This window comes from Canis lupus, chromosome 26, assembly GCF_003254725.2.
Source record: "Canis lupus dingo isolate Sandy chromosome 26, ASM325472v2, whole genome shotgun sequence".
NCBI lineage: Eukaryota > Metazoa > Chordata > Mammalia > Carnivora > Canidae > Canis > Canis lupus.
Window position 1 is genome coordinate 24,316,626 of NC_064268.1, and position 26,194 is coordinate 24,342,819.

At 42.0% G+C, this 26,194-nt stretch overlaps 2 long non-coding RNA genes across 2 annotated transcripts; one reads left to right on the plus strand and one right to left on the minus strand.

Annotated features, from left to right (window-relative positions):
• Positions 1–242: 242 nt before the first annotated feature.
• On the minus strand, positions 243–26,006 carry LOC112676824 (uncharacterized). Its single transcript, XR_003146735.3, has 4 exons — positions 25,915–26,006; positions 23,611–23,776; positions 21,002–21,237; positions 243–964 (listed from the first exon to the last, which is right to left on the minus strand). It is a non-coding gene; the product is annotated as an uncharacterized LOC112676824 (long non-coding RNA).
• On the plus strand, positions 15,649–19,460 carry LOC125753749 (uncharacterized). Its single transcript, XR_007406223.1, has 2 exons — positions 15,649–16,435; positions 18,565–19,460. It is a non-coding gene; the product is annotated as an uncharacterized LOC125753749 (long non-coding RNA).
• Positions 26,007–26,194: the final 188 nt, after the last annotated feature.

Genomic DNA, 26,194 nt, shown 5'->3' on the forward strand with positions numbered 1-26,194 from the left:
GGCTTTCATTACTTTTATTTATTTTTCCTTGTTACCTATCTAGAGCCTCCAGTACAATGTTGAATACAAGCTGAAAGTCTGGACAGACACCTTTGCCTTCTTTCTGATCTTAGCAGAAAGGCATTGCAATCTTTCACCATAATGATGGTAGCTATAAGCTTTTCATCAGATTAAGGAAATAACCTTCTATTCTAAGTTTACTGAGAGTTTTTATCATTACTAGGCATTGGATTTTTTTAATGATTTTATTCATTTATTTGACAGAGCACAAAGCAGGGGAATCAGCAGGCAGAGGGAGAGGGAGAAGCAGCCTCCTCACTGAGTAGGGAGCCTGACATGGGGCTCTGTCCCAGGATCCTGGAATCATGACCTGAGCCTAAGGCAGATGCTTAACCAACTGAGCCACCCAGGCACCCCTAGGTATTGGATTTTGTCGCAAGATTTTTCTGTACCTATTGAGATGATCATGTGAGCTTTGTCCTTTTATTGGTTTTTATTTTACTTTTTTATGCTCAATGGTTTCTTTCATTTATGTTGGCATCTTGGCACCTGTAGGTATCTGCATCACCCATGTCACAGTCAAGGGTCAGCCTTGTGTTCACTTAAGAAAGGATGGTAGCCATTCTTCTCTAGCCTGAGGATGCCAATGTCACTTCATAAGTGTTCTCTCTCAGCTCCTCCTGGTAAATTCATTGCAGAGGCAGAAGGCTGCTGCTTTTGCTAATAAACTTTTCCTCTGGGGCCTGCATCCTGTTCCTCAGTGTTGAGTAGGTTCTGGATGAAGCACTCTTGTCCTGCCTATCTGGCAGTGGTCTGCAACTTTCTTGGATTTCAGAGCCATTCTCCACTGAGCAAGAAGAATCTGCTGTCCAGGCCACTGCCCCTGTTGCCCTTTCCTCCCTTATGCAGCTTATTGGAGATATGAGGGCAGAAGGCAAGGTCAGCCTGTGATCTCACCAGTTTCCTAAAAGGTAGGAAAGGTCATTGGTTATTAGCTGGGTTGGGCTAGTTATTAGCATTCCTTCCCTTCACCTGCCCTGGGCCTATTCAGACAAACTTATTCTGTTACCTCATATTGGCCAGAGGGGATGCAGGGCCTAAGGGCAGGACAGTCATGCTGCTCTTTCTCTCTCAGGCTGCCCCATTCTTAACCCTAGCCTCTGGGAATACCTCCCACCCATCTCAGATCCATCACTCAGAGCCAGCTCCCTCACTGGCGTTGAACAAATCTAGGAGCTTATCCTATGTATCAGTGAGGCAGAGAATTCCACCCAAGAAAGATGGTTCCTGCTCCTTCATCCTGTAAACCTACATCAGAACCCACCTGCCTTTTCAGGATATCCACTCACCTTTGAGCCTTATCCAGTCTTCTCAAGTGGATCTGATTCTCCTCACTTCACAGATAAGAAAACTGAAGCAAAGACTGACCCAAAGTCACACAGCTTGTAGGTGACAAAGATTTGAACCCAGGATCCCAAAACCCTGTGCCCTTTCCATCAGCACAATGTCTAAATGCCATTTACTTTAATGCCTTCATGGTTTTTGCCATATCTGTGTCCCTTATTATTTACTTAAAATTTTTCTTTTAAAAAAATAAATAAATAAAATAAAATAAAATAAAATAAAATTTTTCTTTAAATCATCTCACTTTAAGAAGATGTTTTATTTTGAAATAATTATAGATTCACCAGAAGGAAGAAGAAATGTACAGGGAGATCCCACACACTCTTCATCCAGCCTCCCCCAGTAGCAACACCTTGTACAACTTAATGTATGGACCATGCTTTTGATATCAAAATCAGGAAACTGGGGCATATGGGTTGTTCAATCAGTTAAGCCTGACTCTTGATTTCAGCTCAGGTCATAATCTCAGGGTTGCGAGGTGAGGCCTGTCTAGGGCACCACACTCAGTGGGGAGTCTGCTTAAGATTGTCTCCCTCTCCCTTTGCCCCTCCTCCCCTACCCCTGAGTGTGCACATGCATGTGCTTGCGCTCTTGATCTCTCTCTCAAATAAATAAATCTTAAAACAACAACAACAACCAGAAAACTGATTATGGTACAACCCCCAGAACATATTCAGATATGCACTCCTGTCTGCGTGTGTGTTTATGTGGCACTATGCAATTTTATTGCATGTGTAACTAAACCATCACAAGACTCCCTCCCACCTTATTTTGTAGCCACACCCATTCTACTCCCCATCCATCCTTAACCTCTGGCTACCACCAATCTAGTCTCCATCTCTATAGTTGTTATTTAATGAATGTCACTTAACTAGAATTGTACACTATACTTCCTTTTGAGACTGTTTTTCTTTTTCATTCAGCATACATTCCTTGACGTTCATCCAAATGATTCTGCATATCAATAGTTTGGGGATTTTTTTCTGAGTAGTATTCCGTGCCATAGTTTCTTTTTCTTTCTTTCTTTCTTTCTTTCTTTCTTTCTTTCTTTCTTTCTTTCTTTCTTTCTTTCTTCTTTCTTTCTTTCTTTTTCTCTCTTTCTTTTTCTTTCTTTTTTTCTTTCTTTTCTTTTTTTTTTAAGAGAGCAAGCAGAGAGCAGGTGGGGAGGGGCAGAAGGAGGGAGAGAATCTTAAGCAGGTTCCACACCCAGTGCAGAGCCATACGTGGGACCCAATCTTATGACCCTGAGATCATGACTTGAGCCAAAATCAAGAGTCATAGGGGATCCCTGGGTGGCTCAGCAGTTCAGCGCCTGCCTTTGGCCCAGGGCATAATCCTGCAGTCCCGGGATCGAGTCCCACATTGGACTCCCTGCATGGAACCTCTGCCTGTGTCTCTGCCTCTGTGTGTGTGTGTCTCATTAATAAATAAAGTTAGACAAAAAAAAATCAAGAGTCAGGGACTTAACCAACTAAGCTACCCACGTGCCCCTAGATGTTGCATAGTTCCTTTGACCATTCACCCACTAAAGGACATTTGAGTAGTTTCCAGAATGGGAATATTATGAGTAAAGCTACTATGAATATTTGTGTATGTGTTCCTGTAAGAAAATAAGTTTTCATTGTTGGGTCATTTGGTAGGTCCATTTTTAGTTTTAAAATAAATTGTTTTCCAGAGACACTGTACCTTTTTATATTTCCACCAGCAATATGAGTGATCCAGTTTCTCCACATCCTTACCAGCATTTAGTGTTATAACTATTTATTATTTTATTCTGATAGGTGTGTGGTGATTTTACTTGCATTTCTCTAACAGCTAATGATGTTGAATATCTTTTCATATTTTTTGCCAACTGTATATATCCTATTCAATGAAATGTCTGTACACGTCCTCTCCCCATTTTCTTTTTTTTTTTTTTAATTTTTTTATGATAGTCACAGAGAGAGAGAGAGAGAGAGAGGGGGGGGGAGAGGCAGAGACATAGGCAGAGGGAGAAGCAGGCTCCATGCACCAGAGCCCGACGTGGGATTCGATCCCGGGTCTCCAGGATCACGCCCTGGGCCAAAGGCAGGCGCCAATCCGCTGTGCCACCCAGGGATCCCCCCTCTCCCCATTTTCTAATCAGAATGTTTGATTTTCTTACTGTTCAGTTTTGAGAGTTCTTTATATATTCAAGATATTCTTCTATGTCTGATATGTTGTTTGTAAATATTTTCTCCCAGCCTGTCATTTGTCTTTTCATCCTCTTAATGCTTTTCTGTAAAGCAAAAGTTTTTAATGTTGACAAGCTCCAATTTATCAATTTTCCTTTATGGACCATGCTTTTTAAAAATAAAAATTGTATTTATTTAAGGTGTACAACATGATGTTTTGGTGTACATATATAGTAAAACAATTATTATAGCAAAGCTAATTAACACATCATCTCACATAGTTATTACTTTTTTGGTGGTGAAAATACATAAAATATACTCTCTTAGCAAAATTCTAGTATTTGATACAGTATTATTAACAATAGTCATCATGCTGTGCATTAAATCTCTAGACTTATTCATCTTACATAACAGCAACTTTGTACCCTTTGACCAATATCTCCCCAACTCCCCACTCACCTGGCCACTATAACCCGTAATAACCACTGTTCTCCTCTCTGCTTCTATGGTTTGACTTTTTTAGATTCCACATTTAAGTGTGATCATGCAGTTGTTGTTTTCTTTCTGTGAATGGTTTGTTTCACTTAACATACTGTATGGACGATGCTTTTAGCATCAAATCTTATTTTTAAGATTTTATTTATTTGAAAGAAAGAGAGCATGAGAAGGGGGGGCGGACAGAGGGAGAGAAAGAAAGAGAGAATATCAAGTAGACTGTGGGCTAAGCATGGAGCCCCACACTGGGCTCAATCTCACAATAATCATGACCTGAGCTGAAATCAGGAGTCAGATGCTTAACTGACTGAACCACTCAGGCATCCCTTGGTGTCAAATCTAAAAACTTTTTTGTCTAGTCCTGGGTTCCAAAGACTTTCTCTTGTATTTTATTTTGCCTAGATGTTTTGTAGTTTTATGTTTTTACAATTTAGTCTGTAATTCATTTAGAGTTAAGGTTTATAAGATGTGAAGTTTTCTTCTTCTTTTTTTCTTTTTTGCCATTTAGGCACCATTTACTGAAAAGTCTGTCCTTCCTCCATTGGATTGTTTTTGCTCTTTGTCAAAAATTGATTGGGAATATTTGTGTGGATATATTTCTGAATTCTCCATCTTGGTCCATTGATCCATGTGTCTGTCCCTCCATCAGGTCCTGTAGCTATATAGTATGCCTTAACACTGGGAAAAGTGATTCCTCCCACTTTATTCTTTTTAAAAATTGTTTTGGTTAACCTAGAGTCCTTTCCTTTCCATATAAATTTCAGAATAAGATTATTTCTGTATATAAAAACTGGCTGAGATTTTGATAGAAATTTGGTAAGTCCATAGATGAATGTAAGCAGGACTGACATCTTTATTGTAATGAGTCTTCTCATTCATGAACATGGTATGTTTATCCAAGTATTTAGGACTTCTTTGATTCTTTCTTCAGAATTTTGTACGTTTCATCAGACAGATTCTGTTCATCTTTTGTTAGACTTATGCTTCAGTATATAATTTTTAAATTAATGATGGGTTATGTTCATTAATTTTTAAATAATGAACCAGATTTGCATGCCTTGAATAAATCCTACTTAGTGATAGTTATTATTCTCTTTAAACTTTGTGGGACTTGATTTGCTAAAAACTTTTTGAGAATTTTTGGGTCTAAATTTATGAAAGATCAATTTTGAGCTGCCTTTCTCTGTGTTTGGTATAGAGATAGTACTAGCCTTAGAAAATGAATTAAGAAGTGAAATTTCCTCTTTTATATTCTGGAAAAGAGTGTGTAAAATTGGCATTAATTCTTCGACTATTAGGTAACATTCTCCAGTAAACCAAAAGGGACTGGAGGGTTGGGTTTTTGTTTTTGTTTTTTAGAGCACTTAAATTAAAATTTCAATTTCTTCAGTAATCAAAGCATTATTGAAGTTATCTATTTCACCTTGACCAAGCTTTGGTAATTTGTGGATTTTGAAGAATTGGTTCATCTCTTCTAAGTCCAATAGTGTGAAGTTGTTTGTAGTATTCTTTTAATAGCTGCACAATTTGTTGTGGTATCTCCCATCCATTCTGATATTGATATTGATTTTTTTTCCCCATCTTGTTAGAAGTTTGTCATCTTATTAATTTTTCCCAAAGAAATCGCTTTTCGTTTCATTAATTTTCTCCGTTGTTCTTCAATTTTCAATTTCATTTCCCTCTGCTCTTATTTTTATTATTTTCTTTATTCTCTCTGCTTTGGGTTTATTTTTCTATTCTTTTTCTAGTTTCTTGAGGTGGAAACTTAGATTATTAACTTAGTGTCTTACTTATTTTCTAATGTAAAGATTTTAGTGCTATCAATTTCCCTCTTAACACTGCATTACCTGCATCCTACAAATGTTGTATTTTCATTTTCATTCAGTTCTATGTTTTTTAAGATTTTATTTATTTATTTATTTATTTACTTATTTATTTATTTGTGAGACAGCACAAACTGGGGGTGGGGAGGAGAAGCAGAGGGAGAGGGAGAAGCAGATTCCCCACTGAGCAGGAAGCCCAACTCAGGGCTCAATCCCAGGACCATTAGATCATGACCTGAGCCAAAAGTAGACACTTAATTGACAGAGCCACCCAGGTGCCCTCGTTCTACATTTAAAATTTTTTTCCTCTGATATTTCTTCTTTAACCTATGAATTAAAATGTATTATTTAATATCCAAGAGTTTGGAGATTTTCCTATTGTCTTTCTATTACTGTTTTCTAGTTTGATTCCGTTATGGTCAGAGCATGTAAGCTGTATGATTTCGTTTTTAAAAATTTGTTTAAGTTTGTTTTATGACCCAGGATATGGTTAATCTTGGTGAATGTCCCTTGGTCACCTTAAAGATATATTTTGTGGTTGGTAGGTGGAGAGTTCTATAAATGTCCATTACACCCTTTTGGTTGGTGTTGTTCAATTCTTCTATACATTTTCTGATTTTTTTGTCTAGTAGTTCTATCAATTGCTGAGAATTATATGTTAAAATTCCCAACTATAATGTGGATTTATCTATTTCTCCTTCTGGTTATATCATTTTTGCTTATATATTTTCAAGCTCTGATATTTGTTGCATATACATTTAGGATTGTTATATCTTCTTGGCAGATCGATCATTTTATCATTATATATTGTCCTTCATTGTTTCTTGTGATTTTCTTATTCTGAATTCTAATTTTTTGACTATTAATATAGTCATTCCTTCTTTTTAAAATTAATGTTTGCATGATGTAACTTTTTCCATCATTTTACTTTCAACCTTCCTGTATCATTATGTTTGAAATGAATTGCTTACAGACAGTACATAGTTGGATCGTAATTTTTTTCTGTTTTGCCAGTTTCTGTCTTATAATTGGTATCTTTACACCACTTACATTTTGAACTAACTATTGGTGTGTCAAGGCTTAAGTCTGACATTTTGTTATGTGCTTCATGTTTTTTTCCCTCTGTTGCTCATCCTACTGCTTTTTACTACCTTCATGTGGGTTAAGCATTTAAGTGACATTTTTAGAGTTTCAGCTTAATTTACTTATGATGTTTTTTAGTATATTGCTTTGAATATATACACAGTATACATACAAATTATACAATATATATTGAACAGAATGTATAATATATAAATATATGTTTGCAGTTTTTTTAAGATTTTATTTATTTATTTAAGAGAGACACAGAGAGCAAGAGAGGCAGAGACACAGGCAGAGAGAAAAGCAGGCTCCATGCAGGGAGCCTGACTTGGGACTTGATCCCAAGTCTCCAGGATCACGCCCTGGGCCGAAGGCAGGCACTAAACCACTGAGCCACCCAGGGATCTCAAATTTGTTTGTGGTTTTTCTAGTAACTGTTCTAGGTGTTACCATATAATTATGTAATTCATCACAGCCCTCTGGTGTTGGTATTTACCACATTGAATGAAGTATAGAAACTATATTTTTCCATTTGGATCCCTTTACTTTTCTACTTTTTCAATATAATTGTCTTAAATATTTCCTCTACATACATTGTGTACCATAATGGGTGGTATTATAAATTTTGCTTCAACCATAAAATATAATTAAAAATCATGAGGTGAATAATAGTTTAATTCTATTTTTATCCATTCCATTGTTCTTTAATTTCTAAACCTTCTGTTATTTTCTTTCTGACAAGAGAACAAACTTTAGCCATTCTTTAGTGGTAATTCTGCTAGCAGCAAATTCTCTTAGTTTTCATTCATCTTAAAATGGCTTTATTTCCCCCTTCATTCCTTGAGGATAGTTTCACTGGATATAAAATTTGGGGTTAACAATACTTTATTTTCTTCAGTAGTTGAAAAATGTACCATTTATTTCCTGACACTACGGTTTCAGATGAGAAAGTTGCTGTCATTCAAGGTGATATTCCTTTATAGGTAATGTATCATTTCTCTGGCTGCTTATAATATTTTTTGTCTTTGTTTTTAAAAGTTTAATTATGATGCACCTTGATGTGGATCTTTTTGAGTTTATCCTCTTTGGGATTCACTAAGCTTCATGTAACTATATTTTTATGTCTTTCACCAAATATGAATTTTCAAATATTATTTCTATGAACACTAGCCCCACACTCTTTTTCCACTTCTGGAACATGGTATGAAAGTTAGATCTTTTGTTATTGTCTCGCAGATCCGTGTCCTACAGACCCATGAGACTTTGTTCAATTTTTTTCAAAATTAAAGAAAAAAATAGAGGAGTTTTAGGTTCAAAGCAAAACTGAGATGAAGGTACATAGATTTTCCATATGTGCCATGCCCCCACATATGCATAGTCTCTCCCATTATCAACATCCCTCACCAGAGAGGTACATTTATTATAACTAATGAACCTACAGTGACACATCATTATCACCTAAAGTCCATAGTCATCTTAGGGTTCATTCTTAGTTTTATATATTCTATAGACTTGGACAAATGTATAATGATGTGAATCCTTTGTGCTCTCCATATACATCCCTCCCTACCCCCTATGTACTGTCTACATAAATTTTGCCTTTTCCAGAATGCACATAGCTGGGATCACATAATATGTAAACTTTTCAGATTGACCTCTTTCACTTAATTCTATGCATTTACGGTTTTTCCATGTCTTTTCATGGCTTAATAGCTCTTTTCTTTTTAGTGGTGAATAATATTTCTTTGACTGGTTGTACCACAGTTTATTTATCCATTCCCCACAAAAGGATACCTTGGTTCTTTCCAATTTTTGGCAATTATAAATAAAGCTGCTATTAAAATTTATGTGTAGGTTTTCGTGTGAACATAATTTTACAACTCCTTTAGATAAATAACTAGCAGCATGATTGCTGGATTGTATGGGAAGAGTATGTTCAGTTTTGTAAGAAACTGCCAAGATATCTGCCAAAGTGGTTATACCATTTTGCATTCCCACCAGCAATGAATGAAAATTTCTGTTTCCATATGCTCACCATCATTTGATGTTGTTTGGGACACTGATAGGCATGTAGTAGTATCTAATTGTTGTTTTGCATTAAATGTGAACATATGATGTAGAGCATCTTTTCACATGCTTATTTTCCATATTTAGATCTTCTTTGGTGAGGTGTCTGCTAAATCTTTGGCCTATTTTTTAATCAAGTTATTTATCTTCTTATTGTTGAGTGTTATTTGCATGTTGTGGATGAGTTCTTTATCAGATGTGTCTTTTATATCTATTTTCAGTCTTTTTTTCTCTCTGTTGTGTAGATTGAGTAGGTTCTATAGTCCTGTCTTCAGGTTCACAATTCTATTCTGTCATCTCCACTCCAATAATGAGAACCATCAAGCAAGATTTTTATTTTGGTTACTGTTTTTTTCTTTTTAGTTCTATAAATACCACTTGGTTCTTTTTATAACTTCTATTTCTTTGTTGAGATTTTCTTTTCTTTTTTTTAGATTTTATTTATTTATTCATGAGAGACATGGAGAGAGAGAGAGAGGCAGAGGCACAGGCAGAGGGAGAATCAGGCTCCATGTAGGGAGCCTGATGTGGAACTTGATCCTGGTCCCAGGATCAGGCCCTGGGCTGAAGGCGGTGCTATACCACTGAGCCACCTGGGCTGCCCCTGTTGAGATTTTCTATTTTTACATTTGTTTCAAGAGAATTTGTCATTATTATTGAAGCATTCTTATGATAGCAGCTTTAAAATCGTCAGGCAATTCAAACATCCTCCTCATCTTGTAATTAGCACCTGTTAAGTTTCTTTTCTCATTCAAATTGTAATTTTCCTAGTTCTTGGTAATAGATGATTTTTAAAATTTCATCCTGGGCATTTTGGTAATTGCATCAGGAGGCTCTTGATCCTGCTGAAATCTTGTATTTTGGCAATCACCCTGTTGAGGTGTAGGTTCTGGACTGTTTCCTTGGGCTTGAGTTCCAGTGGCAGCTTAATTCTCTGAACTCTTGCAAAGCTATTATCTGCTTCATTCTTCTGGTGATGCTGAGGCTCCTGCTCAATCTCTATTGGTGCCATGTGCTGGGGAAAAATGCTATTCTGGGTTATCTGCTCTCATTGAGGACATTCTCGTAGCAGTGGGATGAGCAGATGCCACTGGGTCCAGATCCCCCTATGCCATGGCATGGGAAGCAAGGAAACACAATATTTTGTTGCTGCTCACTGCTGTCACTATGGATAGGTGAGACCACCTGCCAGTGCCCTGGTTGTGGAATGGAAGTTATTATGGCCCAGGACTTTGCTCCTGCCACTACTACTAGCAACTCTATATGGGGTCCATATGGGCCCCAGTTGTGAAGTGAGTCAATTCATGTTTTAACTCAACAAAATGCATTACCTCTTTTAACTCATCCTAAGAAACAAAGGCCATGGTGATATCATGCATTTGGAGGGCCAGTTTTAAATTTTCCTATAAGATACATGTAATGGTTGATAGAAAAAAAAGTGTTTATCTTTGTACCATTCAAAATCACTTCATGGGCATCGAAGGCCACTTTAGGGAATGAGCCCTACAGCACACTGACACACTGAGGCTTTGTCTGCTCTGCTTGACAGTATGGTAAATAGAAATAATGTCCCAAATGACCCAAGGCTAGTTTGTGCTGAGAATACTCTAGAATGGGTCTTGGACGTTGTCACCTCACCACATTACAGGCCAAAACCATGATCTGGTTGAAATTCTGAAAACGGCTTGGTTCACATCAGTAGTGTGTGGAAGCTGCATGTCTCTCACCTCAAGTAGCAAGCCAAATACTCACATTTTTCCACATTTACCCATTTACATGCTAATCCACTTAATATGACTACCTGCTCCCATGTCTGTTTATTTACAAACTTTCTGCCCACACAATTACACGCTTCCATCCTGACCTAGTTGCTCAATTACATTCTTATGCACTTACCAGCTCACATGTTTACCTCCTTACATGCCCAACGCTTATCTCCTTGCACATGGACCTTTTACATGCTTGCACTCTCATGTGCTAACGCAATTACATACTTACTTGCTGATCTGCTTGCCCTCTTCCAGGGTTACCCTTTTACCTGCTTAGTCCCTTATGCCATTACACACTTATATGATTGCCAGCTTACACAATTCCATGCTCATCACCCACTTGTACAGCTCCAGATCCACATCTGGTGTGGTCTCAGCGGCCCAAATACCCAGTTAAAAAGGAAAGGAGGTTGGATTTCAGAGAAGGAAGGTTCTTAGTCACACTCCCAGCAGTCATCCCTGGCGCCGGCCTCATACCAGCCCGTTCTTGCAAGAGCCCCTGTACACACCTCTGGCAGTTGCCAACATATTTCCTGTGGTCTGAATATTTTTGTGAGATTTTTTTTCCCCTCATAGCCATGTGTGTCCGTTGGAAGAAAGAAAAACAACCAACGTTTGGGACACTTGCACATTCAGAGCTTTGTGTGTAGCACCCTGTGTCCATTCTCCTGCCCGGTCTTTTGGCAACTGGCCTGCTTGGCTTCATGTGGCTCCCTCTGGTGTGAGTCAGAACTGACTTTCAAATCAGGGGACACTAGCTTCATGGGTGGTGTATGCAGGGATTCTCTAGGGCAGAACACCCTGAGTGTGGCTGGTGGAAGAGAAAGAGAACTGGACTGGGGGTCAGTGTCCAGATGGGCCTCTTCTAAGCTGTGTACTTTGGGGGAGTCACTTATCCTCTCTGAGCCTCCGTTTCTTCATACAAGAGAAGGAATAACTGGAGACACAGAGAGGTAGAGACTGGGTCTTTCTGCCTTTCTCTTCTACCCCTGGGCCCTGGTATACAATAAACCAGTGAATGCTTTCCAACTGGAATAAGACTTGCCCAGACATTCATATGCCACCAAGCACCAGAAAAGTGACAGGAAAGCCATGGAGCACTATTCTCAAAGTGAGGTCTCCCTCCCACCTGTTTCAGAATCATTACAACACTGTTAAATACAGATTCCTGGGCCCTACCACCTCTGGGGATAGGACCCAGGAGTTAGCAATTTAACAACTTTAATAGAGAGAATCACATGCATAGTGTATGGGAAACAATTTCTGCTTCTTCCTTTTCTCCACAGAATGGATTCTTCTCCATCCTTCAAATGAGCTCCAATGTTACCTCCACCATGAAGCCTGCCTAGACTCACCTCAGACAGAATTAATTGTATCATCCTCTGTGAGCTCACTATTTTCTTCACATTTGTGTCCCTAGCACCTAGCCCAGGAGCACATGGCAAGGGTCATAATTAAAAATAGCCTCCCTCCCCTGGCCCATGAGGCCCTCAATGATATGATCCTTCCCTTTTCTACCTGCCTTCCATGCCCCCTCAGCTCACCTCTCCTGCCTCTGCCCTGATCCTCAATGTTCCTAGCACACTGACCTTTATTATGTACCTTAATCAAGCCAAGTTTTGTTCACCTCTCAGCCTTTGTTTTCAGTGCTTCCTCTGACCAAAGCATTCTTCCTTCAGATCTTTGCATGGCTGGCTCCTTCCTGCTGGACATTCCTGTTCTAGATCAAATATCATCCTCTCAGAGACACCTTTTCTGCTCATCCAACTCATCACCCCATTTTCGCTTTAGCACACATTTCTTTAAAAAAGAAATGTTTGTTGTCTGTCCCTCCCCAGGGAACATAAACTCATGAAATGAGAGATCTTTATAACTTTAGCTCAATAATTCTTAACCAGGGTTGATTTTTACCCCCCAAGTTCGGTTTGGAAACATTTGAAGACATTTGGAACTGTCACACTGGGCAGGAGCTACTGGCATCTAGCGAGTAGATACCAGGAATGCTGCTAAACATTCTGCAAGGCACAAGAGCCCCAAACAACAATACTGCCAGGGTGGAGAGATCCTTGTCTAGCTCATCTCTGATGCCCCAGTGCCTGGACCAGTGCCTGGCAAATCTTATGCAGTTCAAACATTTTTGTGGCATGAACAAATGAAATGTTTGAATTAAATGTTGGATTTAATTTTAAAGCTCCAAAGGTCCTTAGAGAGCAATTAAGCCACAAGTTTTCACACTCCACTTTTGGAAGCCTCAGGCTATGTAGCAGAGTTTCAGGAATTCTGTATACCGTGAAGAATTTCCAGCTAAATGCTGACGATGTACATTTTGTGACTATGGTCTGTTCTATGCATTGGGGTCCTGATTGACAAGTTCTACTTAAAAAAAATTGCTCCAGACCAGCCCCCTTATTTCACCAAGCTGGAAGCCAGGATCCAAAGAAGCTGATATAGTCCCTCAATATTACACAGAGAGCCAGGCCTGGGTCTCCTGAGTGGCAAGGGGAACACTCTAGAAAAAAAAAAAAAAGAAAGTAAGCTAAAGTTGTCCCCTGTTTATCCCATCTGTGTAATTGATTTGTCAATAACCCTTTCTCTCATGTTCATTATAGGAAATGTACTAAGTAATGAAACGTACTTAGTAATGAAAACCCAAATGACATTAGCACTGGCTGGCCTTGGTCACACACTGGCCACAGCTCTGTGATTCGCCAAAGACACAATTTAGGAGCAAGATGACGTGATGTTAGCAGGTACCAGCATCAGAGCCATATTGGGTGGGTTTTCATCCTGGCTCTGCCTCCAGCCAATTGTGTGGCCTTGGAAAAGCCATTTACCTCTTTGAGCTGTAGTTTCCTCCTGACGACCCACAAAATAGAGATCATGATAGTACCTCCCTTATAGGATTGTAATTCAGATTTAAAAAGTTAATATGTGAGGGGCACCTGGGTGGCTCAGTGGTTGGATGTCTTCCTTTGGCTCAGGTAGTGATCCCGGGGCCCTGGGATTAAGTCCTGCAACAGGCTGCTTCTCCCTCTGCCTATGTCTCTGCCTGTCTCTGTGTCTCTCATGAGTAAATAAATGAAATCTTTTCAAAAAATAAAAAATTAATATGTGAAACATGTTTGGAACGGCATCTAGCACATAGTCACTGCTATATGTCAGGTGGATGACCAACTCAACCCAGCTTGCCTAGGATTTTTCTGGTGTTAGCACTAAGAGCTCTGTGTCCCAAAAAACCACTAAGCAAAGCGGAACTGCTGGTTTTCCCAGGTGCACATGTGTGTTTGATTTTTTTTTAATTGTCTACATTGATATTCAGTAACCGCCTATGCTAATGTCATTTGGCTTTTCATTACTAAGTACATTTCATTACTTAGTACATTTCCTATAATGAACATGAGAGAAAGGGTTATTGACAAATCAATTACACAGATGGGATAACAGGGGACAACTCTAGCTTACTTTCTTTTTTTTTTTTTCTAGAGTGTTCCCCTTGCCACACATATGGTAATACATTAGTGACTTTTGCATTGATTTGTAGGAGCAATTTTCCTGGGTAGTATTTTTTTTTTGACACTTTAATATTATCTCTTTTCCCCCCACCAGTTTTATGGGGATATAATTGACATACAGCACTATGTACATTTAAGCTGTATAGCATGATGATTTGACTTGACCTACTTTCGAATAATGAAGCAAATGAATCTCCTGGTCTTTTTCTATCAAGTCATGCAAGGAGACCCACAGCACTTCTACTTAGAAAATACTTTTATAGCCATGGGTTTGTTACTGGATGTCCTCGAACAAGAGAACTTTGTTTCTTTTTTTTCAGAAGTCAGTATTTCCAACAGTTTACTGCTTCAAACTAAATTTTCCCAAGTAACACAGAATCTTGGAACTAGAAAGAAGTTTATATTTAGTTACAACTGTGCTATTTCCCAGATGGGAAAATTGAGTCCAGAGAAGCCTGCCCCCTTTTCTGAGGTCACACGCCAGTAAAGAATGACCTTGGAGCTCAGACCCAGGGTTCTTACTCCCGGGCCAGGGTGCTCTCAGAGGTTCTCAAACTGGGTTCCACACCCAGTGGCAAGTTTCACAGAGAAATGAGTGGCAAGGGAGTGAGAGGGAACCTATGCCTGTTGGCAACCTCACTCCTCCCCCTTCTGTCACAGAAACTCCACTTTTACCATTTGTATATTGAGCTTCAGCTTAAATGGCCTCTGCAAAAGGGTTCATGTGCTGAAAAAATATGTTTTTGAAAGCCACTCAATTATATCATAAGATTGACATATTTTCTTCCCTGGAAAATTTGCTCCCATGGAGAAAACTTAACTACTTCTTTGAATCACATTTTTCCTTCTCTAATAGATTTTACATGGTTGGAAAAATGGATGCTTGGCCCCTTAAAAGCCAGCAGTTAAAATGAAAGGCTCATTCACTCACAGGAACAAGCTGAGCTGGGTGAGTCAGGTCATTGGTAACAACTAGCCCAAATGTATAATCTCATGTCTATCACTTAGGGAAATGTTGCCATTAGAGAGCACTTGATAGACCTTTCAAGTGAGGGTCCAGGAGGACCCTAAAGAGGACATTCCCCAGGAAGCAGGATGGAGGGGGACAGATTGCAGTGAGCCCATTTCGAACCCAGGCCCAGGATGTTGGACAGGGGCAGGAGTTGGTGCTGGTGAGCTGTGCTTCTCCCCACCCCCTCCAATATTATTTTAAGCTGAAATAGACAAAATCCAAAGCTAGGAAAACATCCTGGGTTGACCCTCAAAGTAGGAAAAAGACAACAAGAAATGGCAAAGTGCACAACCTTTGTCCAGAGCGATTCTGGCTTAAAGGAAGGGGGAGGAGGCGTCAGCTGATTCCCTGTAGCAGAGGTGAAAGCTCATACTTGATACTCAGCAGATCTGGGTTTGAATCCCGACACAGCCACTCACCAGTTGTGCAACCTCAGGAGAGTTATCTCACCTCTCTGAGCATCCTTTCCTCATTGGTAAAATGTAGATTGTAATGGTACCTACCTTTTAGGGCCAATGAAAGATTAGGAAAAGGGGAAAGCTCTTCTCCTTACAATATTTCTGTGCCAAGGAAATAGTCATAGCCACTGTTTATTAATCACCTACTAAGTGCGTGTGTATGGATGCCAGAGTCTGAGCCCCTCACCACTGAGCTGTGTGGCCTCTGGCAATTGGGATTCTACGTGATACTGGGGTAGTTCACAGTAGGGCTGTCACCATTCTGAATTTGGAACCAAAATAGTCTGTACTCAAAGAAACTCCTGGGAGACTCAGAGTTCACCAGTCTTTGCCATGGGTTACTGTGTTTGGCCGGCCCTCCCCACACAGTAAGGGCTCAAGAAATACTTGTTGAATGAGTGACTCAGTGATGGAAGAAATTAATGAATCACTGAATATTGATGAATGTCTCCTACTGGATGAAGGGAGATTTAAAAAAAAACAACTCAGGAATTCATGAACATAATACGAATGAAATAAGCCAGATACAAGAGAATGTTCTGTGTGATAACATTTGCATGAAGTTCTAGAATGCACAAGATAAATCTGTGGTGATAGGAGTCAGAACCATGGTTACCTGGAGGCTGGAAGGAAGAGAGCTAGGAAATGGCCGAGCTGAGGTTTGAACTAGGGGCCCCTGCCAGCTAAGCCCATGTTCTCAACTTTTTAGCCAAACTGCTGCTTGGAAGCCACATAGCCCAGTTTCCCATCAGATTTTGAAAATTCCTTTATAGCCCCTCCCAAATGGCTGGCCAGGCTTCACTTACATACCTTCAGTGACAAAGAGTTCATTACCTATAGGCTTGCAGAGGAGAAGCTTGGGAGGAAGGGTTCTAGTCCCTGTACCAGCCTCTGCTTTCTCCTGCTTGACCTCAGCTATCTTGTAACTGCCCCAGCCTGGAGACTTCTATCCAGGCCTTTCTCCTACCTGTCCAGTCCCTCAAGCTCAATGGGCAGAGTGGGAGTCATGGTGCTATCTTTGTAGTGGATTCTCTCTCTCACTATTCTCTGTTCCTTTGAAGAGAAGGCAAGAGTATCATGGAGGATGATTTGGCAACAATCTAACAAATGTAAAATGTACATACTCTATGACCAAGCCATTTCTCTTCTAGCACACACACCCAAAGATGGATAGGTGAAGAATCTCAGACCAGCGGGCTTGTGAGAATAAAACCTTGAAAACAGGGCAGCCCTGGTAGCACAGCAGTTTAGCGCCGCCTTCAGCTTGGGGTGTGATCCTAGAGACCCAGGATCGAGTCCCACATCGGGCTCCCTGTGTGGGGCCTGCTGCTCCCTCTGCCTGTGTCTCTGCCTCTCTCTTTCTCTCTCTCATAAAAAAATTAAAAATCTATAAAAAAATAAATAAAACCTTGAAAACAATCTAAATGACCATTGACAGAGGACAGGTGACATCAGAGTTCATTTTTCCAGTGGAGGACACCATAGTAGTTTAAAAGGTTGGGATTGAGGTTATCTGCCCGAGAGAAATGAGAACACATGCCCACACAAACTTGTATGCAAACACTTATAGCAATATCATTTCTAATAGCCCCACACTGAATATGCTCCTAGAGTCCACCAACTGGCAAACAAACAAAATGTAGCATATCTAGACACTGGCATATTCGCAAGAGAGAGGATGATACACATACAGCATGGATGAACCTCCAAATCATGATGCTAAGCAAAGAAGTCAAATGCAAAAGAGCATATTGTAATTATTTCATTTATGTGAAATGCCCAGAAGAAGAAAATCTATGGAGACAGATCAATGGTTGCCTGTGGTTGAGGGATGTTGGCAAATGGGCCCAAGGGCACTTGTGGGGCAGGGCAGGGTGTGGAAATGTTTTAACCCCTTAACCAAACTGCTCTTTGGAAGCCCAGTTTCCCACCAGATTTTGAGAGTTCCTTTACAGCCCCTGACAAATGACTGGCCAGGCTCCACTTGTATACCTCCAGTGACAAAGAGCTCATTGTCAAATGGCATGGCCCTACACACTTGCCAAAGTCATTGAGCTATACCCTCAGAATAGGTGAATTTTATAGTATATAAATTATACCTCAAACTGTTTTTTAAAAAAGAGGTTGAGGGGCACCTGGGTGGCTCAATGAGTTGAGCGTCTGCCATCAGGTCAGGTCATGATCCTGGAGTCCCAGGATCAAACCCCACATCGAGCTCCCCACTTAGTGGGGAGTCTGCTTCTCCTTCTGACCCACCCTCCTTTCATGCTCCCTCTCTCTCACTCAGTCTCCCTCAAATAAATAAAATCTTAAAAATAAATAAAGAGGTTGATACAGCAAGAGGAATATAAGACATTAAGTAAAAAAGAGTGAGATGCCAACTATACAATTCTCATGTATGTAAGAAACAAATGCCATTAAAACCCTCCCATATTAACACAAATACACGTATAAATAAAGGCAGAGAATCCTGTCTTCAAAGCACCATTCCAAACTTTTGACAATAGATATTTCTGGGGAGGAATGTAGGAATAGGGAGCAGATGAGGGGGACTTTCATTTCACCGTGGAAATTGATTCCTTGAGTAATTGTTTTAATTTTAAAAACCAAGTAAGCTATCAAGAAAGAAAAGAAGCAAAAGAGCCTAGAGTTGCAGTCCATCCTCCAGCCCTTTTACAATTATTGGGCCCACAGATTTACAAAATTGGTATTTGTAAGCAGTAAATTGGGTGTGTCTAAACGTAAGAAGAACTTCAGGAATGATTAGTCCAGTTCCTTTGCTCTGTAGGTGGAGAAACTGAGGCCCAAGGAGAGACTAGGGCCCGTCCCACGCCAGAGTTCTTTGGGCTTGGGCCCGGGCTGAAGTCCAGGCCCCGGACGAAGCTCCCAGCTCTCCCCCCCACACTGTACTCTGCGCAAATTGTTTCGTGTCTCCGGGAAGGGGGAGTTTATAAATTTGGCCACATTTTGGAACAACAGAGCCATAAATGGACATGCCCGCGGAAGGCTGGGAGGTACCTGACCTTTGAGGCTGGGGGTGGGGAGTGGAAGAGAGAACGGAGCCGGCAGCCTCAGCCAGATACTCGCATCCCGGGAAAAGAAAACTGGAGAGAGGAGCTAGTCCAGAGGGAGGCTGCAGAAGAAGCGAGGAAACACGGAGGGCCACATGGACCTGGTCCGGGTGCCCCCTCTGCCGCTGTCTGCCTGCCTTCAGCTCTCTGAACCTCGGTGGTCACCAAACCCGGCAAATGATGAGAACATTTGGAAAGGTTGTAAAAATGCAGGTGACCAGGCCCCAACTCCAACTAACAGAGAATCGGACCCTTCCAGGATGGGTCCCTGGTGACTGTACTTTCCAGAAGCATCTCATAATAGTCTGCATCACTGGAGAACTGAAACTCTGGAGCAGGTGACATTCAGGATCTTGAAACAGACTTCTCAGCGTCATTATTTTTATCAGACTCTGTTGCCTCTTGATGAAAACCCAGAGTGCTTAGCACAGCACTCAAGGACTCGGATGACAAAACAGCTTCACCCCCAGCCCACCTCAGCCCTTCACATTCATTGCTCCACTGCTTCAGCAAACAAGGCGGAGTGTCCCCACCTTGTGGAGTGCCCCCGATGAAACCGGGTCTCTGCCTTTCCTGGAGTCCAAAGTGGGAATAAATTAAATTCTGCCCTCCATGACTGTCTTCCATTTCTCTTTTTTTTTTTTTTTTAAGATTTAATTTATTTACTCATGAGAGACACACAGAGAGAGGCAGAGACACAGGCAGAGGGAGAAGAATACTCCCTGTAGAGAGCTGGATGCAAGACTCGATCCCAGGACCCCAGGATCACAACCTGAGCCAAAGGCCAATGCTCAACTGCTGAGCCACCCAGCTCTCTTTCTTTCCTAAACACATTTACATTCACGTTTTCCAAGCCAGACAGTTCCTGCAAGTTGGACAGTCCTCCAGCCCATCTGGCTTCTCTTTTGATGAAAAACCCACCTTAAATCCCCTCTTCCATGACACTTCCTTATTGTTCTCTGCACCCCTCAACCAAATCCCTACCTATTCAGGGCTCTACTCTCCAAATGAATGAGTGAATGAGGGATATTCTCGATTGATTTACCTACTGGCCCTGGCACACTCTTTGTAACCAATACTAATGTTTGTTGCAAGTCAATCAACACTGGATTCTCTGAGTCAACTCTGATCTAAATGCAACTACCACTGGAAAACATTCAGTCAGTCAACAAACATATACTGAGCACCTACTATGCACTGGGCATATGTAAACCAGCCAGATCACTCCTGATAGGGTTAAGTGCAATGATGAATGTTTTGAGAGAGAACAGTTGAGAGGTGCTGTTTCAGAGAGAGTGGTCAGGAAGCCCCTTAGAGGCATTTGAGCTGAGACAGAGCTGGCCTGCAGCCCTAGAAGGGGTGGCCCGACTTGGGTTTGAGAAGAGCTCTTGGGTTTCTAGGTGGTAAGTGGAGGTGTGCTGGGGACAGTGGCCAAAGCCAAGTAATATAACTAACAGTGGTGTGGAGAGGTGGGGCCCAGCCACATAAAGACAGATGCCACAGGGGCCTGCAGCTTGGGTGGGACAGCTGATCTTTCAAACCTTAGATTCTTTGATTCTCTGAGCCTTATCTATATTTTAAACTCACACACACACACAACACACACAATTAAAGAAAACAAAATCCCTCAGAGCCTCAGAAGTTGGCTAAAGCCCATAGGATTATTTGTTTTTTTTAAAAATATTTTTTCCCACTGAATCTTCAGTTTTGTGTTTCCAGCAGCTGGCATCCACCCAAAGGGACAAGTTAGTTGAGACAAACAGGCTTCCGTCTCTCTGTCATTGTCCTCTGGATCGCAGCTCGTGGCTGCTAAGAGGGTCATTTCCTGAGGCCTCAGCAGGGCTAGGAGGGCGAGGTGTGGGGGCCAGGCCTTCCCACGGATGCAGCTGGGTCAGCTGCATTTCCCGAGAGGACACTGCTCTGGGGGAGGGGGTGGGGGCAGGGCAGGCGAAAAGCAGCCCCGGAGGTCAGGCAAGCAGCTCTGGCCCAACACTTCATTACTTAAATCAGTTACTTGAGGTTTAACAAAACAATGTGGTGAGGTTCCCAGGCTAGCCCATAAGACCAGCCTGTAGCTCTGGTATTAGAGTCATTCCTGTAGGAAGAGAGGGACTCAGCCCAAGAGGTCTGGGCCTCCTGATTTTCAAGACTCACCAAATTCAGGCCAGGTGACCTGGGAATGATCCTTTTAGGAGGGTGGCTGGGCTGTGACTGGAACACAGAAGAGCCCCTCCTCCACTGGGAGGGGCAGAGGGCCCTGACTCCAGAACAGAGGACTCCAGGCATGGGGCTCACTGAACTCCACGACTATCCAAGCCACACGCAGATTCTGAGCTTCTGGGTTCAGCCCCTCCTGGTTACAATCTGGTTTCTTAAGCTGATGCTTTGCCCTAGGGAGACAGGAGAGGGTGCCAAGGCTGTGTCTGGCCCAAACCCATCAAATACCTGCTACAAACCCATGAATCTTGTATCAGGATCATGCACCTTTCTCTCATACCACTATCCCCTTGCTCATTACCTTCAGTCACACCAACTTGCTTTGGGTTCCTCTTTCCTGCCCCATGGCCTTTGTCCATGCTGTTCTCTCTACCTGGAGCAAGGCAAAGTGCTTCCTAGATCTTCTTGTTCCTTCCTAGAGATAACTCCAGCTAGCAAAGTGATTTCTGTACTAATTTGCATGACACTGTCTTCCACCAAAGCACCATTAAAGACATTCCACCATCAGCCCCTAAATAAGCCATGGAAAGGGAAAATAGGAAAATGCACAGTATGTGGCAGGTCTTGTTTTTTTGTTTTTGTTTTTGTTTTAAAGATTTATTTATTTATTCATTCAGAGAGAGCGAGAGAGAGGCAGAGACACAGGCAGAGGGAGAAGCAGGCTCCACGCAGGACACCCGATGTGGGACTCGATCCCGGGTCTCCAGGATCACACCCCGGGCTGCAGGCAGCGCTAAACCGCTGTGCCACCAGGGCTGCCCTTGTTTTTGTTTTTGCCCAAGTCTGGAGGAGCCACACAGCCATTCTGCTCACATTTCACTCTCTGGTATCAGCACATGGCTCTTCCTAACTATAAGGGAGGCTGGGCAATGTGGTCTAGCTGAGTGTCAAAGAGGAAGACGTGGATATTCTAGCTGACTATCACAGAAACGGGGCTCCCCAACACAAGAAGAAAGCGGGGATGGAGGCCCAGACAGGAAAAAGCCCCTGCTGTTGCAGTGAACACACCCTTCACATCCTCCCCCAGAGAGGGGGAGTCCTGTCTCCTGGGCCCACGTCCACCTTTTCCTGTGAATGTAAAACCAATTAGTGGTCAACTGGAACAGACACCACCCATATCCCACTGCAATCACCTCTACCCACCAAAAGCTGCTCACTGTCAATCCTATAACTCTGCCTGACAGCATTATTCATTCTAGCCTCAGGAGCTCTCATGACTACATGCGGGTAAGCCGGAAGTGCCAAGAACTAGCAGCCCTTGACCACTGAAGGGTGGAAAATTGGTGGGTAGACACCCCAGCTCCCTAAACCTTTGGTTGGGATGACTGAGGTATGCCCAACACCGTCTCTGAGAGGTCCCTAGTGGGGCTGAGCTCTAGCTATCCACCCCAGTGACTACCTTGATAATGCTTCCCTTCCTGGCAGACTTCTATTCCCTGTCTCATTTCCTTACTCTCCCACAGGGATTCATTTCGCAGATAGACTAGTGACACTTAAATATTTGTCCCAGGGTCTGCTTCTGGGAGGACTCAAACCAAGGCAGCCCCCCAAGCATAGGAACAATGACCCATACGGTCCTCTGCTACCACGTCCAGCTTCATGGGTGCACAGACATCATTTTAAAGTACTTTTAGAAACACACAAAACACATGTCAATGGATTGGTCATCTTGGCCAGGGCATCGAGGCCAGGGAGACGGCCTCATGCACTTGAAAATAAGCCTCGGAGGATTTATCTGCTCATTCTGTTTCTTTCCCACACACAGGAAATCCTGGGCAGGCACAGCTTCCTGACCTGAGGAGTGGGGGTGGGGGTGAGGGAGCTTGAAGACCCTCTTCCTCATGAGAGAAAATGTTTGGGTGGTTTGAGGGAACTGATGTTACCTTCCTCACTGCCTGGAGAAAGGAAATGTTCAGAGTTCTGGGTTCTAGTCCTCACTCTGCCATTAGTTTATCGTGTCACTCCCACTGTTCCTGGGCCATAGATGCCCATCTACACAAGTGGAATAACTGCGCATCAGGATATCTTAGAATTGCCAACATTGTGCATCTCCTCTGAACTCAGATCCAGGCCCAGCACAGTATTTAACTTGTGAAAACTTTCTTAAGAGAGTCAGGAAGTTAAAGCATACAAGTATTTGGGGTATTTTGGAAACCAGTATTAGCAACAATTAAGAAGAGTTAGAGTGATTTGTTCTGTTGCTGGAATTTTCCATGGAAAAATACTTCGAAATATATATTTTCTTAATAAATTGGCATTCCCTAGCAACTTTACTCTTTTCCTTTTTCCAGGCTTGCTCTGGTCTCTACAGCCCAAGTTGCTTGGCCAATCAGATCATGTTGCTCTCTCTCTTAATGCTCACTTATGGATACCCAGTGTCATGCACAGCCTCCCACAGTGCTTTGTACAATAACAAATGATTGATTATTGAATTGAATTTTATTTCTAAGTTCCTGTGCCTGGGAAGATACCTTAGGATTGGCTTGTTAGAATTGGGTCTAAAGTAAAAGTTAAAAGGCTATGAGTGAAGACCAGGACCCACTTACCTAAGGGTAAGGTGGTTGGTATGGACATTGTGGTATTGGTTTTCGTGTTCAGTTGGGCTTTCAGCTTCATTTCAGATTGTAGATAAGTAAGTCATCACACAAGTTACTCCCAGTAAAGTGAGGTGCTATTGTGCATGCTGATTATTTTGGTTAGGAATGCATTAAGCTGCAAGTTGCAGAATACAGTAGCTTAAACCATAAGCACATTGATTGTTTGCTTGCCTGCATATCCAGATGCAGGTGGTCATGGAATCATTCTACCGGCTTAATGATGTTTTAAAGTGCGGGGCACCTGGGTAGCTCAGTCAGTTGAACAGCCAACTCTTGATTTCTGCTCAGGGTCCTAAGACCAAGCCTTAACTTGGGCCCGGTAAGCATAGAGTCTGCTTAGGTTTCTCTCCCTCTATTCCTCTCCCCACTCATGGGCATGCACTCTCTCACTCCAAAATAAATAAATACATTTAAAAATAAATAAATAAATAAAAGTAGGGCATCTGGGTGGCTCTGTCAGTTGAGTGTCTGCCTTCGGCTCAGGTCAAGATCCTAGGATCCTGGGCAGGCTCCCACACTAGGCTCCCCGCTCAGCAGGGTGTCTGTCTCCCTCTCCATCTACCCCTCCTCCCTGCTCATGCTCTCTCTTGCTTGTTCTCTCTCTCTCTCTCAAGTAAACAAATAAAATATTTAAAAATAAATAAAAATAAAAGGCACAAGTGCTTTTTACTTTTTCACTCCCGTATCCTTATTTTTAGTGCTTCCTGGTCCCCCAACGGCTGTCATTTCTCTAAGCATCATCCTTGTTCAAGGAGGGTGATACCCCTCAGCTCGCCTCTCCCTTCTGATTCTTTTATGAGGAAAGCTTCCTAGAAACACCCCAGCATACTTTCCCTTATGTTGTACAAGTCAGAACACAGTCACATGACCATTCATGTTAGTTACCCATTGTTGGGAAACAAATTACCCAAAACCTAGTTGCTTAAGACTGGAAACATTTTACTGTCTCTCAGTTTCTGTGGGTCAGCTAGGGATGGCGAAGTTATGTGGCTCTGGATCAGGATCTCTCAAGGGTGATTTGTGTCTGAGTCCTAATTTATCAAGATGACTACATGACAACACGGAAAGTTCAATGCCACTGAAGGCAATGTTGAACATTACTCATAGTTCTCCTAGAAACAAGAGGCACAGCCTACCATGCAGGGCCATAGATAGGAGAAAGCATCAGTGTCAGCCAGGAGTCAGAAAGGATCAAAAGAAGGCCAAGGCCACAACCTCCATTGGGGTTTCTGTGGGAAAAGCAAGGCAGGGCAGGGCAATGTTTGCCTAGTTTGGATAATTCCAGTGGACTTTGGGGCAGAGGGGCTGTCCCTAGTTGTCTAGTACCTGGCCCTAAGATGATCTAGGTCAGGGGAAATATTGGCTTGGTGTGTGAGTTAGATAAGGAGGTGGCTGGGGGTGTGGACTCAAGATTAGTTGATTTATGTATGAAAGGTGGGCTCACCAACAGGCTGTTTACTGTCTCCAGGAATCAGCCAGCCCTAACTGGGAGGGGCAGTCTTTTCCCAGCCAGCAAGGCTCTCCAAAGATGCTTAAAAATCATAAAATATATAAAATTTATTTTTTTTTTAATTTTTATTTATTTATGATAGTCACAGAGAGAGAGAGAGGCAGAGACACAGGCAGAGGGAGAAGCAGGCTCCATGCACCGGGAGCCCGACATGGGATTCGATCCCGGGTCTCCAGGATCGCGCCCTGGGCCAAAGGCAGGGGCCAAACCGCTGCGCCACCCAGGGATCCCAAAATATATAAAATTTAAAATATGATTAATACAGGGGCTCTTGGCTGGCTCAGTCAATAGAGCATGCAACTCTTAAGTTCGAGCCCCACATTGAGTGTAGAGATTACTTAAAAGTAAAATCGTTTTTTAAAAAAGATTTATTTATTTATTTATTTATTTATTTATTTATTTATTTATTCATTCATTCATTCATGAGAGACACACGGAGAGAGGCAGAGACACAGGCAGAGGGAGAAGCAGGCTCTCTGTGGGGAACCTGATGCGGGACTTGATCCCAGGACCCCGAGATCATGGCCTGAGCTGAAGGCAGATGCTCAACCACTGAGCCACCCAGGTATCCCTTAAAAGTAAAATCTTAAAAATAAATAAAAAAATAAACAAAATAAAATCTTTAAAAATATACTTAACAGAAAGATATCTCTGGCTTATGCTGCAGTCAAAATGTCGGCCCATACTGCAATCATTCAAAGGCCTGACTGGGGCTGAAGTCACTTTCAAGGTGTCTCACTCACATGCCTGGCATGTTGGTGCTGGCTACTAGTGGGAGGACTTAGTTCCTCCCATGCGGGCCTCTCCACAGGGCTGTTGAGTGTCCTCATAATATGGCCGCTAGTTTCCCCACAGAGTGAGTAACCCAGAAGAGCAGGCCAGAAGCAACAATGGTTTCTATGACCTACTCTCAGAAGTCACTCTTTGAAATGAGTCATTAAGTCACCAAGTCTAGTCAGTAGTCAAGGTTGTGGGGATGAGTCTCCACCTTTTCAAAGGGAGAGTGTCAAAAAATTTACAGAC